We start from the raw sequence: 13,566 nt of genomic DNA on the forward strand, positions 1-13,566 counted from the left end.
GATTGTAGCCACTGACCACCAATGTGGTAACAGAAGCCATTGACCAAATAGCAGTTAAAAATTAGATATGGCCACTTACCAGCGGAAGGGGCCTAATTCCTTTATGTTCCATTGAAAAGACCGGCCGTTTTCTTGCTTTGACACTTGCTTGGTGGTTTCCCAAGCGTAGTTCTAATAGTACAGGCATGTTTATGAGCTGTGGAGGATGATGGGAACCCTTATGTTCAGTGCTTTTATTTTAGAATAATGATTGAAGGCATTTAGATGAAAATTAGTAAACTGCAACAATTTCCCGCTGAATGCTTAGGACCACAGGCTCTAGTCTGTATTAGGGATGTAAACATATGCGTGAGGCTTCATAATGGAATTTATGAAACTTAATGGGCAAAATTTTATTGTGTTGCCATGCCTTTCTTTGCCTGCAGCTACAATTAAATTTGACACTCTGTATTATGTTATCCTAGTTCACTGCAAGTTTATCATGTTACCTGAAACCAAAGCCTATATTTGACATTGCTGGCAAAAGAGGCTGCACATATTGCCTTCCATTCAAATGAAAGAGCAATATCCAAAATGAGCCTGATCACATGTAAAGTGACTTTAGGGCAAATTCGTTGTGTTGTATTTAACTATACTGTTTTTACTGAGCCTTCATCTTTCTATAACAGCTGGAGATTTCCCACTTCAAGGATGCACAATGGTATTCACAGTAAATATAGACAGACTGCACTAATTTTAATGAGCAAGTGTCCACCTTTGTTCAAAACTAACTCTGTAGGAACTCTATGTAATGTGCAAAATTTTGTGCTCAGTTACACTGATGCAACCTCACTGAAGCTGAAATTATTGCATGTGTGTAACCAAGGGTAGAATTTGCATTCTGAATGAGGAAGTTGAGAACAAGAATTAATGATAGTATTCTGCTTTATTTACAAGGAGACTATCTTCTGCTTAAGGGGTTCTATAGCTGTAATGGGTTGTTTCATAGCTCTCGTCACATTCGACACCTAAATTCAGCCTTCTCAGCTCTTCATCTTGTTACAAAACCCAAAGTCAGGCCAGAGTCACCAAAATCTTTCCTGAGGACTGCATGACCCTAGCCTCAGGTTTTAACTGATTGGTAGCAACTGTGGGAGTCATGTAAAATTTCTTCGAAGTTTCACTGATTTTTTTTAAGTTCATTTGAGCCTGAAACTTAAAGTGAAATAGAGGGTGACTCAAAACAAAGAGGAAAAAAAGGTAACCTATTGTGACCCAAAACAATAGAAAGGTTTCTACAAACCCCTTGTGAACCCAAGATGCAAAGTTTCACACAGTTTGAACTTTACATTTTTGATTAACAGGGAATATATTAGCAGTTTTTAAAATGTAAAATTTCTAGAGTGGTACTAATTTATTAATTCAGTGTCTGTTTCAGATGATTTCCTTCTCAAGAATGAAATAACCCATGAAGTCCAAATCTTTATGACCAATAGGATATTTTGACAGTTTCTTAACTTTGCAGTTAAATAACTGATATTTTCTTAATGTTGCTAATAACCTGAATCAGTAACTATGCAGCCATTATTGCTTTACTCTTGTGGCCTTTCTTCCCATCATTGCTAATGTAAGCACTAAAATAACCATAGATAAAATGGGGGCATTTTCTTATGGAAATTCACCACAAAATCTAGACTGATTTCAAAACATGGAATTGTGATGGTTGATAAACCACACTCTGTTCTGCCACTGTGAGATAGGACAGCTAATATTTCCAAAACAATGGCCCTTTTAGCTGAAATCTTTTTTTTTAACTAGAAGAGTTATAACATAGCTAATCATGTATAAAAATTATAACATACTGTACGAGGGTCATGCCAGCAGATCTTGTTAGGAAGGGGAAAGGGCACTTTATGTTGTAGCCTGAGCTAGGGGAGGAAGGGAAACATCTAAGCATGCAGGTGAAAGCAAACAGAGAGGGACTGCAATTAAGTAATGAGGATCAGCTGGTCTCAGGGTCCGCATGCTGGTAGGACTTTTAAAAGCCATCCCAGTCAGGGAAGGAGAGGGGAGAATGAAAGAGGCGGTGGTTTGGAAGCAGTGGAGAGTGAGATAATGAGGACAAGACCAATAAGGAGACTGGGGGGAGTTTGCAAAAGACAGTGGGTGGGGAAAGTGCCTGGGCTTCCCTCTTGCAGTGAGATTGAAAATCCTGGCTGTGGCTGGGCGGGGAACAGATTGACCAGCCCAGACCAACAGAGGTGGGTACAGCCTAAACCCTCCAGGCAGAAGGAGAGGCATGGGACCCTGGGAAGGCACAGGGTGTACTATGCCACAATGCATACAATTATTAATCAAATATTTTGCTCTTAGGTAGAAATAGTAATATAAAGACAAAAGACTTTCATTGCATGCTCTCTGTGGAGGAAGCAGCCTTGTGTTCTGTGTTTCTGCTGCACCCATCACAATGGAGGTTCTTGTGCAACACAACTAAATACTTCTAAATACTCATAATTCTCAGCAACATTATGCTTCACTGTTCTGTACTGGGCAGCTGGAGGATAACTAAACCCCCACTAACACAAAGGGAACATTGGCAAGACCTTCTAAACGCTAACTTTTTTAGGCAGCACCATTGCTAGCAGCAGTGTGGAAGGAAGGATAGCAGTACCACAAACTCGACAATATAGACCTTCTACAATAACCCTGCAACACTCCCCAACTCATTTTGGGGGCTGAATTAACCTTGAATTCACCATGGTGAGATTCTACTCTCATTTACCCCAATTTTACTCCAGAGTAACACTATCGAAGTCAGTAGTCTGACTCCGCATTTAGGTTGGTGTAACTAAGGGCTGAATTTGACCCAGAAGTTCCAAACTTCACCCATTCAAGCTTCTGTTTGGATGAAAGACAATGTTGGGGTCTGTTGTTGAGAATCTGTCACAAGATTGTAGAGGTCGTATTTTCCCCACAGACTAAGGATTCAACCCTGTTCATTCTTAATCAGACTACCAATGTTTGATTATTTTTTTTTCAAAATTATAGGTGAAAAAAAAGATTTATTAAAAACAAAGAGACGATTTAGTTTTCCCCTGTATGGCTCTACAGTTACAGACCTGGCACTGATTTTTTTTTTCAATTTCAAAACTTGAAAGAAGGAAACAGGAAAAATTTTCCCATCATTTCACAGTTTTCCTGCTCCCTGGTTTCTGTTTTTCTTTTTTTGTTTTTGTTTTTTCTCCAAACTATAGAGGTGAATGTTGTGCTTGATATCCTTAATTAGTCGCATTGTCCCACCTGCAAGAATGGAAGGCTCACTAGTTGGTGTTTCCAGATTGTAACACATAGGCCCCTCCCAAATCTATAGTCCATTTTGGTCAATTTCACGGTAATAAGATTTTTTAAATGTTAAATTTCATGTCTCTATTTAAGTCTGACATTTTATGGTGGTGTAAATGTAGAGGTCTTGACCCAAAAATGAGTTGTGGAAGGGAGTGTTGCAAGGTTATTGTAGACGGGTTGTATGGTAGAGGTTGTGGTATTGCTATTCTTATTTCCATGCTGCTGCTGGCATTGGTGCTGCCTTCAGAGCTGGGCAGCTGGAGAGCAGCAGGTGCTGCCTAGTACCACAGCTCTGAAGGCAGATCCACTGCCAGCAGCAGCAAAGAAGTAAGGATGGCATGCTATGGCATTGCCTCCCTTACTTCTGTACTACTGCCTGAAGACCTGGATGCTTAGTTAGCATGGGTGATGGGGCACCACCTTCACAGCTGGACAGCCAGCTATCAGTTGCCACTCCCTGGCCACTGAGCACTGAAGGAAGTGCAGAAGTAAGGGTAACAAAACCACAACCCCACTAAAATAACCTTACAACCCCCTCACCCCACAAATCCCTTTTGATCAGGACCCCCAGTTTGGTTTCCCCCTTGAAATCTTTTATTGTATAGGATAAAAGCACACAAAAGATCATATTTCATTGAGGAGAACAGATTTCACATTTGCTGATGTGTTTGTTTATGACTGTGAATTTTGGTCGGTCCTAACGTTATAGGTCAGGAGTGTCCAACACATGGCCCACGGGCCAGAATCCAGCCCGCAGAGCTTTTTTATCTGGCCCACTGAGCCAGCAGTGGCAACATTTTTAAAAAGGTGGCTGGGTGGCTCTGAGCTACATGTGGCTTCTTGAAGAGCCACTTGCAGCTCCCACCGCTGCTGCTCCCTCCTCCAGCTCCCATACAGCATGGTAGGGACAGCTCCCAGCACCTTGCCATGATGTACATGTGGGGAGCCAGCAGGGTCACTGTGGAGAATATGGGCTCTGTCCTCCACGGAATTTTATCCCCACGCAGCCCCCGTAATGAGTAGTAGTGGCGTACACTCATTCGCCCATTCTCTGGACAGCATGGCAGCAGAACAGCCCCACTGAGGGCATCAAGCTGCTGAGTGCACTGAGCACTGAGTGCACAGTTTGCCTTCTACCGCCAGGCCAGCATCACTGAGGAGCTCTTGTGAGGCCAGGTCTACCCTACCCCGAGGTGCTGCCGCAGGAGTTCTGCACCCTGCTCACCAAGATGTGTGGCATCCTCAAAGGTAGTAGCACCCAAACCGACAGACAAGTGACAGATGGACTGGCTGGGCTGGACAATGGGAGGGTGTTGGGATGGGGATGGGGCGCCAGGGGGTGGGGGAACAGATGTACAGACAGACTGGGGGAGCCAAGAGGCAGTGGGGAGTTGTCAGGACAGATGGACAGGCTGAGCTGGAGAGCCAGTGGAGGAATTGAGGCAGACATATGAAGAAGTTGGGCTACAGGGGTGTGCGGGGGCGAGAGTTGGGTCTAAGGCTGGTGACGGTTTGGGACTGCAGGAGGTTTAAGGCTAGAGGTGGTTTGGAGCTGTGGGGAGGGGGTCTAAGGCTGCAGGGGGGTTAAGGTTGAGGCCCATATGGGACTGTGAGGGGGTTAAGCCTGGGGGCAGTTTGGGACTATGTGAGGTTTTAAGCATGAGGGCAGGGGTGGGGTGGCGGTTTGAGGCTATTTTGTGTTCGGCTCCCAGAAAGTGTAAAAAATTGCCATGTGGCCCCTGATGGAAAAAAGGTTGGACACTCCTGTTGTAGGTTCTCCTGGCCAGGGCAGACCCTTTCAGCTTCCTATTAAGGCACATCTTAGGAAATCAAAAACTGTACTGAAATACACAGAGCAAAATCCTGACCTCAATGAAGTCAGTGGCAAAACTCCTGTTGACAAGATTTTATCCCACTGTTTTAGTATATATACACTATCATTATGTCCTTGTGGGTTTAATTTTAGTGGGGTTCTAATTTTGGTCGATCTGTAATCATGGGGTCTGTGTTAAAGAAACTATTGTCTGTGTTGTCAACCCTGTTAAAGTCAATGTGATGAACACTAGAAGTGTCAGAATCAGCTGAGAGGGAGAGGAAAGCACTGGTTTTAATAAGTGATTCTACCCACAAAAATGTAGTGCAATGAAACCTCTCTCTTCAAAACCATGTAAAGTGTCACTTGCCGAGATGACATGCTGTGCCTTGTCATACCCATTTATGAGAGATTGATTGTGTAGTATTAAACCACAGTCTGAAACTGCTTCACTTGCTAAATCTTGTTGAGGATTGAAAGGTGCTTGATAATCCCCCATAGAGTACCTTGTATCAAAAGAATTCTTCTACAGCTTCACCCAAGGCAAACAGACCTATGAAGCAAGAACATGCTGCCCCCCACTCCTGCTTCCAGGGAGCTCTGCATGCCATTGGCACTGTCTTATCACCAAACCAGTTTTCCTTACCATTGGCACCAGTTGCTTGGAACAGCAGAGATCAATTTGCTGATAGAAGCAGGTTTTTTCAGTTCTCCCCTAATGAAGTACTGGTCCAAGTTTCCATAGAAAAATCTTGTGCTTCAGCATTTTCTAACTTAGCTGAACAATTTGTTCTAGGGAGCACCTTCTCCAATAGAGTCTGTTGAAGCTGACGAGTACTTTGAATGAATTTTATAGGCTTTGGATTATCCGCAAAAGTTTTATCCAAGAATTATGTTTTGCTCCATAAAATACAAAACACCCAAATAGATCTCACTGTTAAAGAGCGTAAAAATCAGAAGACCTCCGCTAGTCACAGAAGCAATGGTTTTACTGATGTTTGGGCTCCTACCATACACATTTTTAAATGGTTGTTTTCAAATTGAGATGTCACAGGACATTTAGGGTCCCTGGCATTTGCACAAATAAATGAAGGTGGGTGCACAAAGAGATTTCACCTCTGACTTCCAGACGCAAAGGCCAGCGATATCACATGTTAAGGCATTCAGGGTAGCATGAGGATTTCATCATCTTGTACATAAGAAGGTGTAAGATAAGTAGGGATAAGTGGCCAGATGTTCTTCTACTCCCTCTAAACCAGCCTGCAGATGTATTGAAGCACATTAAAATAGTACATGGCACCATTTTGAGTGAGCCTCACTGCATGGTGGTGAGCTCAGGGAGGGATTTTCCCCCCAGCTGCCATAGGTCAGGCAGAATGCTTAGAGCAGTACTGTGCTGAACCATTCAGATTTTATTCAATTTCGGAATGTTAGCTAGACAGTGGAAGTAAATATATATTTTAAAAAATTAAAATGGACCAAAATTCTATCAGAACTTCTGGAGAACCAGCCAGATGCCCTGCCAGGTCACTTAGTATAAGAAAATAAAATCTGGCTAAGCACCCACTGCAGCCTCCTGCTGACTATCCATTGTCTTTCTGGATTGTAAGCTTGAAGGGCTGGACTCCGTTGCAGGGAAAACACCTATCCCAGTGCTGGGGTGTTATACACAGTAATTGCTTTGGCTTGGCAATTTTGTTCAGAACATGCTTCATATACAGAAAAAGTATTGTTGATAGTTCTTCGTGGCGAAAGTTCATGATAGAACATAACCACCCTTAAATTGCTATTAATATAATAGGTAACGATGCTCTCTGTGTGGATTGCTTAGAGGTAACCAAAAGGCCTGTAAGGTCACCTAAGTCTCTCCACCAGTGGCCAGACACTGCCCCAGGTTTTACCCCGCAACCTGTGTCGAATATTACGGGGCCTGGTCCAATGAGGTTTTCAGGGTGCGTGAACGAGCTGTGCTGTTCCCAAAGAAGGACGACAGACCAAGGATCAACTTTACCACGTAAGATTTTATTAATCAAGAACCAGGTTTTTTCTATATTTTGTTACTTTCCTTCCTATTTATGCTTATCTATATTCTGTATTTTGATTATTCTAAAAATACAACTATTAATTCCCTTATTCCCCAAGCCAGCACAGGATTTGATATTAAAAGACTAATAGCCTTTGGTACACTGTGTTATTGTAACAATCAATTCTATTCTAAACCCCCTTAACATACTTTGAGTCCAATAGGGTACACAACGAGGTGTTCTTCTTCGTATGCTGTAAGGGAAAATATATCAGAACTGTATATAGAAGTTACTTTATATTTATATGTATTTATGTATATATGAATATGTGTATATGTATATATGTGTATGTATATTATTTTATATGTACTATTTAAATGTATATACCAGGATATTTATACTGGTAACGGGCTTCCAGTCCTTAGATAAATAAATGGGTAGTTTGACTAAAAGGACTACAATACAATAACTAAACTATACTGTATTCCCTTCACCTTGGCGCACCCGCGCTCTCCTTCCCTTTAAAGGGCTAGGTTATTCTACCCCAGGTCCCAGCCACCTAGGGGAACAGATGGTTTATTAATTGCCTAAGTGAGGTTGCCCCTGCTGGCCAGGCAGACGGGACCTCCAAAAGTAGCTCGCGGACTACTACCTTAGGACTTTAAAAACACAGCCTCCTGGAACCGCCTATGTCGCCCCCGAAAGGACCTTTACTGCATCATCCCAGGGGTGTGTATATAATACCCTCGTCAGGGTTAAAATAGGTACTGTCTCCTCAGACTAATTTAATATAGGTATTTTTCTGCCTCCTCAGACCGCCTCAGGTCTTATACAGATGCCCAAGGTCTTAACACCCTGCAGGGGTTTAAGTATTGGGGTTTTCCCTTTACCTCCCTGGCTGTCACTTCCTAATCATCTAAATTGGACTCACACTTCCTAATCGTCTAAGTTGAGGTCTAAAGGGTTATCCTCTAAGAGTCCTTTTTAATATTTTAATAATTCTTTTATATGTATATATGTGTATATATGAATCGGAGTTTTCCTGGTTACAGGTTTAGCCCCTAAAAAGGCTAGGGGTGTTCCCTTTAACGGGCTATCCCCTTAATGCTTCCACCCCAACTCAGGCGAGCTCTACCTGGAAGGGGGAGCTAACAGTTCTGAATCCCTACTATAACTAATAATCTGAATTAACTCTACACTATTCTTCTACTATGTATGCTAAATACAAAGGCTAGGTCTGTTAAGACCGCCTCCTGTGCTTTACAATTATGGCCTTAGGGAAATAGGGTTACAAAGTCTAAGGCGTGCCTATTTAAACAATGTTAGAACTTCCCTGTCTACCATAAAAGTAACAACAACAGGGAATAACTACTAGCAGTACAACCAATAACAATATAATAGATGATATAAAGAATATTAAACCTAACTCCATTTGTTTAACAAATTGACTAACCTAATACCTATGAATGTGTGGAGGTTGATGTTAAAATACCTAGCCCTCCTGCTCTGTCTATCCGGGCGCCGGGCCCGCAGGTCTCCTCTGGAGCTAGGAAAGGAAGCCCTCACGGCGCGCTTTTCTGGCAGCCGCGGCAGGCAGACAGGAAAGGCAAGGAAAAAGAAGAGGTGGCCAGGGGAAAAGGCCAACGTGGTCCACAAAAACCCCTGGCAGAAAAAGCGGCTGCGGTTCCACCGCCGCCCAACAGGGGACGGTGGCTGAAGCAGCAGCACCGCTTATGCGGCTCACCAGGCAGGGCACCTGCCGGAGCGGTCTGCCCGGTGAGCCTGCCTCAGGTAAAGTTCTGAGGACTTTGAGTAGTGATTTTCAGTTCAGTCTCTAGACGTCTTGACTGGAGCTCTTCAAAAAGGCTTCGTAGCCGGAGCTCTTCACAAAGAAGCTTCTGCGTCCCGCGGCGGCTGGGGAGCGTCGATTGACACGCCGGTCCACTTCAGCTCTCCACGTCGAATCTTCAGCTACAAGCGCAGTCCAGCTCTGAACGCAGTCCTTTTTGCTGACCCATCCGCTCCTCTTCTCGTCCTCCGGCGGACTGAGGAAGCCGGGGCTGGGCTCCAGAATTTATAGAGCCAGGGCAGACCTGGTTGGACACTCGCAGGTGTCAGGTCCGCACCTATGTTGCCCCAGCAACCAAGATGCACATTCTACATACATATTCATGAGCATCCTATTTTTTCCTATCAGTGCATTGGAATTCAAACTGATACTCATGAATAATCAATTACCTTATACATATTCATTATCAACGGGTAACCCTAACAGTTACTGCCTATACCTTATATTGAACCTAGTTACCTAAGCACTTTTATATTGTATTTTAAAGGTAAATCTTTTTCTATTTTTATTTTATTCTAAAGCGGATTGATAGGGAATACTGTTGAGTAGATAAAAATAAAACTCTTTAATTTAAAATGCTCAGTTTCTCGAGGCAATGTGGTAAAGGGTAGTGGAAGGCACACACAAGCCTCACAGCCCATGGCCAGGGACATGTTCTCTAGAAAGAGGAATTTACAGCAATAGGTAAATAGTATACAGTTTTAAAGTGGCCTGAATGGATAGATATTTGACAGGCTTTAAGAGGTACTGATAAACCACTCAGATCTCTCAAGTGTAATAATACACATGCTAAAAAACTATAATTTGTGGCTAAATGATTTTTTTTAATGGAGAGACATTGCAAATATGCATCTTTATTTCTTCTGACACTTCATCGAAAAACAACAGAAAATGCAGAAGTGCTCCTTTCTGGCAGATTTCCCAAATGTACTTAGAGTTACCAAACCAATGTCAGAGCTTCCCTGAACAGAATATGCAATGACTTTGTCACTATTACAGGCATCAAACAGAAGGTTTTCAGTCACAAGCCTTCATTCTGCAGATGTTACAGCTCACTGTGCTGATCAGCCCATTGCCCCAGGGAATGCCTTGCTGATCAGAAAGTAACTGTGCATTCCCTTAATATATTCCTTATTACACCCTTCTTGTGACAATTATTAGCTTGAATGTATTGGCACTAATATAAGCAATAGAGGAGCAGTTTCAAAGTAACAATAATGCACCTTTCTTTAGAAGAGAGACCATAATTATTCTATGTGGAGACTCCCCTAGTTAGAGGTAAGGTATTACATTGAGGATGTCTCTGAGGATGCATGCCAGCTCCTCTGAATAACATCCTGGAGTAAATATGTGCACTTGGAAAACAAGGCATAAGGACCTGGATATTGGTGGAGCCTTTTTAATTGAGCTATTTAAAAATATTATGGGGGCAACTTCATTGGCACTGCTGTCCTAAGGTAAAATTCTTTGCCGGAATTAATGCTATTGACTTCAGTGGCATTAAGTCAGGAGAGAATTTGACCCACTGTCTTTTCTCCAATATTGTTTCCTTTGCTAAAACAGAATGCTTACATCTACACTAAAAGCATCTGTCTACAGAAGTAAGTTCTTGTCAGAAGAGACGTTCCAACAAATCGCATCTACAAATAAAAGGAGATCAGCTTTTGACAGGCTCTGTCGACAAAAGGGCACCCTGGATCGTCTACACGTCTTTTTTTTGTCAGCAAGGTTTTTTGGGGGGAAGAAGGTGTTTCCGTTCGAAAATTGAGGTTTCCTTTCAAAGGAATCCTGACTACAGAGCTAGTTTGCAATTTGAAAGCAGCACTTTTGAGGCTTAGAGTGGCAGCCATTATGCAAATGAGGCATTGAATATGTATATCAGTGCCTCATTAGCATTTTCAACCCACTTCATTTATATGCCCCTTCTGAAGGGTAGGGAACACGTGTATACGTAGCCATAGAGCCTATTTCGAAATAGAGCCACTGGACACACTAAGCTTATTTCAAAATAGGCTCTATTCCCTATCATAACAGCATGTATTTTGAAACAGCTATTTCAAAATAGGGGATATTCCTCATAGAATGAGGTTTATCTATTTCAGAATAAGCCAATTGCTATTTTGAAATTATTTTAAAAAAGTGATTGTGTTGTGTAGGCACTAGGATAGTTAGTTTGAAATAACTTTGTTGTGTAACCTACCCTATGACTCCCAAAGTCATATATTGTGTCATGCTTTGTTTTTGTGTGGCCTCCTTAAAATATTACACTCTAGCCATCAGTCATTACTTGTAGGGAGTAGCTACATTTTTCTTCAGAAGTAGTAACTTGTAAATCTTGCATGTACCACAATTGGACAGAAGGGAACTTAATTTGAAAATATGCAGTGATAGTGTCATCCCCTCCCCCACATAACCCTTTATGCTATGTTAGTCAGAGAACATTCTTCATTTACCATGATGCTTAACATTTGACAAGCAATCATCTCTGAAAGCAAAATGATTTACTGCTGCAGTCTAGGAGTGTCCTATCAGTAACAATAATAATATTTGGCACTGTTGTATCTAAACCAAACAGGATTCAGTTAGTTGACATCCAGGAGAGAATTTTAAAAATCTAGCTGCTTGAGTAAGGTCTTCCATGTGCTTCTGAGAAGGACTGTCCAGGAATCAAGCTTGTTGGGATCAAAAAGAAGTGGAAAAACATGAACAGGGACTTGATGCAACCTTGTCATTATGTAAGATTCTAAGCCTCATAGTACAGTTATGGGTGGGCTGGATTTATTTTTTGAAATAGGAGGAGCAGAATTCTGTCTAGGCCTGTTGAAAAGTTTCCCACTGAATTTTTTTTTCTAGTGGAAAATGGGGGTTTTAGTGAAATTGCTTCACAGATGTATCAGACTTTGTCAAAATAAAAGTGACTTTTTTCAAAAAAATGAAAATCCCAAAACAGGGGGAAAAATATCAGTTTTTGGTGCAAAGTGTGTTGGGTTTTGAATAGCAAACAAAAATCAATCTGGGGTTTTCAGTTTTTCGGTTAACCACTGAAATTTTCTGGGAGAAAGAAAAACAAAAGCTGTTTTCCAGCCAAGTCTAGAACTGTCATTACAAGTAATCCTTATGGTTTCTGCACCTCGTATAATTAAAAGTAACAGGGTTTCCTTTGTAAAACAGATACTGATGGTTAACAGAACATAAGAGCGGCCATACCAGGTCAGACCAAAGGTCCGTCCAGCCCAGTGTCCTGTCTTCCAGCAGTGGCCGAGGCCAGATGCCCCAGAGGAAGTGAACAGAACAGGTAATCATGAAATGATCCCTCTCCTGTTATCCATTTCTGGTCTCTGAAAAAGAGAGGCAAGGGACACTATTCCTACCCATCCTGGCTAATAGTTATTGATGGGCCTAACCTCCATGAATATATCTAGTTCTTTTTGAACCCTATTAGAGTTCTGGTTTTCACAACATCCTCTGGCAAAGAGTTCCACAAGCCTATTATGTGTTGCATGAAGAAAAGCTTTGTTTTTGTTTGGTTTAAACCTGCTACCCATTAATTTCATTTGGTGACCCCTAGTTCTTATATTATGGGAACAAGTAAACAACATCCTTATTCACTTTTTCTACACCAGTCATGATTTTATAGACCTCTATCATATATTATTTGAGATGAGGTGATCACATCTGTAGGCAATATTGGAGGTGTGAGTGTACCATGGATTTATACAGAGGTGATAAGATATTCTCTGTCTTATTCTCTAGCCCTTTCTAAATGAATCCTAACATTATGTTTGAATGTTGACTGCTGCTGTGCATTGAGTGTACATTTAGAGATCTATCCACAATGACTCCAAGATCTCTCTCTTGGATAGTTATAGTCCCCATCATTTTGTATCTTTAGTTGGGATTTTTTTTTTCTGATATGCATAACTTTACCTTTATCAACATTAAATTTCATTTGCCATTTTGTTGCCCTATCACTTAATTTGCACAATCTTTTTGAAGCTTTTCAGTCTGATTTGAACTTAACTACCTTGAGCATTTTAGCATCATCTGCAAATTTTGCTGCCTCGCTGTTTACCCTTTTCTCCAAATAATTTATAAATAGGTTAAATAGGATTGATCCCAATAGAGGCCCTTGGCAGACACTGTTAGTTACTACTCTCCATTCTGAAAACTTGCCATTTATTCTTATCTTTTCTTTCCTATCTTTTAACCATGAGAGGACCTCCCCTCTTTTCCCATGACAACTTACTTTACTTTACTTAAGAGCCTTTGTCAAAGGCTTTCTGGAAATTTAAGTACACTATATCCATTGGATCCTCCTTGTCCGTGTTCTTCTGATCTCCTCAGAGAACTCTAAGACCACACTAGCCCCTCTTTTCAGAAGGGCTATGGTAAAGTGGCACTTCATAATATGCTAATGAGGTGCTGATGTGAATATGCAGCACCTCATTAGCATAATAGTGGCTGTATGGGCTTTGAAATCTGTAGCCAGGGGCCTTCAAAACAGACCCCTGATTTCAAAAGCCCCTTCTTCCCATCTGGTTTTGTGAAGAAGGGGC

The 13,566-nt window shown here is 41.7% G+C and overlaps 1 long non-coding RNA gene across 9 annotated transcripts in view; it reads left to right on the top strand.

The window, feature by feature from the left end:
- The window catches only part of LOC142019784 (uncharacterized), a 252,227-nt gene that overhangs the window by 168,213 nt on the left and 70,448 nt on the right, over window positions 1-13,566 (top strand). For all 9 annotated transcript variants that reach the window (XR_012647190.1, XR_012647196.1, XR_012647191.1 and 6 more), the window contains one exon: window positions 12,182-12,305. This is a non-coding gene — a long non-coding RNA (uncharacterized LOC142019784). The remainder of the gene's footprint in view (window positions 1-12,181; window positions 12,306-13,566) is intronic.

Source organism: Carettochelys insculpta, chromosome 12, assembly GCF_033958435.1.
Source record: "Carettochelys insculpta isolate YL-2023 chromosome 12, ASM3395843v1, whole genome shotgun sequence".
NCBI lineage: Eukaryota > Metazoa > Chordata > Testudines > Carettochelyidae > Carettochelys > Carettochelys insculpta.